This window comes from Trichosurus vulpecula, chromosome 4, assembly GCF_011100635.1.
Source record: "Trichosurus vulpecula isolate mTriVul1 chromosome 4, mTriVul1.pri, whole genome shotgun sequence".
In the NCBI taxonomy this organism is placed as follows: domain Eukaryota; kingdom Metazoa; phylum Chordata; class Mammalia; order Diprotodontia; family Phalangeridae; genus Trichosurus; species Trichosurus vulpecula.
The window spans coordinates 40365323-40368813 of record NC_050576.1 but is presented as its reverse complement, the minus strand read 5'-3'; positions in this window follow the sequence as shown (position 1 = coordinate 40368813).

Sequence of the window (3491 nt, the reverse complement as noted above, 5' to 3'; positions counted from 1 at the left end):
TTGATCTTTCTATCCTAGCTAGCTTTACCTATATTTCTCCTTCCCTTCTTTGCTAAGCTCCTTGAACAGTGCCTTCACTTCCTTTCTTCTCACACTCGTCTGAATTCACTACAATTTGGCTTCAGTCAATGAATGATTGGATGAATGAATGATAAAACATGGTCCTGTGTGGGACAAAAGACCACTACTCAAATTAGTCAAGACAAAGACTTGGATACCTTGAAAGCAGAAAGGAGATTGTTGCTTTCTGGAGAAGAAGAGTGCAGCCCCTCCTTGCTCAGTGCAACGCTGCTGGACAGGGTGTATAGGACTTGAGCCAGGCCCCTGCCTTTTATCCCTAAGGCAACATTTCCCCTCCCTGGTCCCCTGTCTCCTTGGCCTAGGCTGGGCCTCAGAGCACACTGTTGGTGGGACTCTTCTCCTACAACAAAAGGCAGGGCAGTGGAAAGTAGACAAAGAACGAGGATGTTTTTCTGCCACATGCTCAAAAATAGGGTCTGGGGGGTGGGGGGATCTTAGATTCAGCTGTAAAGCATGTTTTTGCAAGGCCAGTTAGCTGCAGGTGTTGTTTTGCAAGGGAGTGTGTTTTCAACATGAAGTATAAGAAGGAACTATTAACCCTTTGAGGAGGCTTCAATTCTGAGAGTTCATCTCTCACAGTTGGACATTGTACTACATACTGGGGAGATAAATATAAGCAAGCTAGACAGTCCTGTCCTCAAGGAGTTTAATTTGTGATGGTGGAAAATGAAACCTAGAGGGAAACTAGAAAGCAGAGATTGGGGAGGGGACACACAAGCTGTGACATGGTATGAAAATGGTGGGGGACATGTGGGTCCTTTTCCCTTTTTTTGATCTCTTTGGAATACAGTCATAGTAGTGGTATTGCTGGATCAAAGGCTATGCAGTTTTATAGCTCTTTGGACATAGTTCCAAATTACTCTCCAGAATGGTTGGATCAGTTCACAACTCCACCAACAATGCATTAGTGTTCATTTCCAGTCATCATGATGAATATCTGGTCACTGGATCCAGATGGATCTGGAGGAGAAAGTGAGGCTGGTGACCTTGCACAGCCCTCCCTCACTCAAATCAAAGTCAACTGCAAGTTCATGTCATCATTTCCCTTATGTCATGGTTCTCTTCTAAAAAGAAGGACAAACACAACCTGTGAGTAGAGCCAGCTGCCTGAAAGGGGACCCAGCTAGTTGGCTAACTCAGCTCCTCCTCTCCCTCTCCCTCTCCCTCTCTCTGTCCTTCTCTCTTTCTCTCTCTCTCTCTCCCTCTCCAAAGGAAGATAAATTTAGATGGCCAGAAACTGCCCACTTAACTTGGGGTTTACTGGCTAGATTCCTTCCTTCCCTCCTTTTCTCTTTCTTTCTTTCTTTCTTTCTTTCTTTCTTTCTTTCTTTCTTTCTTTCTTTCTTTCTTTCTTTCTTTCTTTCTTTCTTTCTTTCTTTCTTTCTTTCTTTCCTCCCTCCCTCTCTGTCCCTCCCTCCTGGTCTCTCTTTCTTCTTCTCCTCCTACCCCCCTAACCAAAACCACAACAAGAATCTGAGTTTATAGGTAACTAACCTCTTCCCAGCCATCTTTCTCTCACCTAGAAATGACCCTTCTCACACTCATTTGGTGACCAAACTTTTCAGAAATGACCATTATTCATAAGAAATTGTTTTATTTTATTTCTGAATATAGCTTTATGTGGTATATTCATATAAATACCAAGAGCCCTACTTTATTCAAGAAAAAAAGTTGACAGAGACAATTTAAATAGGAATCAAATGCAAAGAGACAGTCACACACTTTTCCCCTATTTTAAAATTATCTTTAGGGATCCCTATTTCAAAATCCTCACAGGCCTTTAGGGAAAATCACTAGGTTTTTCAAATGTGGTAATAGTTACAACTGGACAGAAAACTAAGTAAATCATACCCTCAGGTTTGTAAGCCTTGTATTTCAATAGCCCTCACACTACAAATGTTCCACAAATCACAGGGATCCTGAACTCTCTCCTTCAGGTTATGTTGGAGGTGAACAAGAGGGAGAAGGCCTCAGTCTTCAGCATATGATACAGCCACTGCTCTGTTCTTTGGATTCTCTCAGTCTGTTCTCCAGAGCCTTGATTTGCTTTTGAAGCTGCTGGGTTTCGTTTTCGAATTCTCCTCTTCGTAATTGTTCATATTCCTGAAGAGAAACAGAATTTAAGAGCATGGAACCAAAAGGGACCACACAGAATTCTGGGAATACTGTCCACCTGGTCCAAGTAAGCAGATCTCCAGAGCCTCTAAATGACCGGTAGAATGTTCACTCAAGGGTATGGACTGGTGTGAAAAGGGCTGGAGGAGGGGACAGAGTGGTAGCTTCTGCCACCAGTTTCCTGGGGCACAGAAGGTTAGAGTAGAGTGTGAGGAGAGAGCAGAAGGCAGTCAGCTGAGAAGCCAAGTCAGAAGTGCACAGGCTGAGCATCCACACCAGCATCTGCAATAGCTAATGGGCCTGTGGCCTCTGGTAGGGGCTGCTGGTATAGAACAGAATACACACTGGATGTCTGCCCCCTGTGCCTGTCTTCTCCCTCTGGAAGAGGGGTTGGCTGTTCTAAATCCAGGGGCATCTGACTCTCAAGGTTGTAAAAAAAATTCATTGAAGTACAAAAGATAAAAGTAAAGTTTATCCAACAGATAAAGAATAAGTAAAATAAAATCTCCAATTCTATTTATAGGTTCTACAGTATCAAATATCAACTGTTATTCACATAATGCTTGGAGGTTTGCAAAGCACTTTACTCACCCCACCCCAGTGAAGTAGGTCATGAAATGACTTGACCATTTTATATATGAGAAAACTAAGACATGGAGAAATTAGGAGATTATTTGGCTCAGTCAGAACCATGGAGTCACTGCATAGTGTCAGGTTCAGCACTCAGACCAAGAGAAGAAAGGAGAAACCCAGGAATCAGCACCAGAGGTGAGAGAAGAGCTACCTAGAGAAAAGAGTGTACATAATTAGTGCACTGAAGAAGTGAAATAGCTCCAAGGAGGGAAAAAAAGAACAAGACAGAAAGGAAAAACCAGAGCCACATAAAACTAAATCAAGGGCAGCAGGAAAAAACAGAATGAAGAGAGTTAAACAAAATGAAAAAGATAATGAACAAGTCTTTGGAGAACAGTCCCAGGTGTTCTCCAAACCAAGGCCAATACTGACCCCAATAGGATAAACATAATGGAAGAAAGATCAAGAAGAGCAAACATTAGATTAACTGGGATTCTAGAGGGTATTGACAGAAACAGAAATTCTACTCCATAAGGAAGATAGATGTGAGCAGAGATTTCCCAGAGTGCATGAGGGCTGACAGCACCCCACAGGGGAAAGACTTCGTAGGATTTCAGCATGAAGAAATCAGAAACTCCAGCTCCCGATATAGACCCTTATCAAATTTCAGAATGATAAAGACGAAGATGAAAGAATCAAGAAAGAAGATGAAATTACTTAAG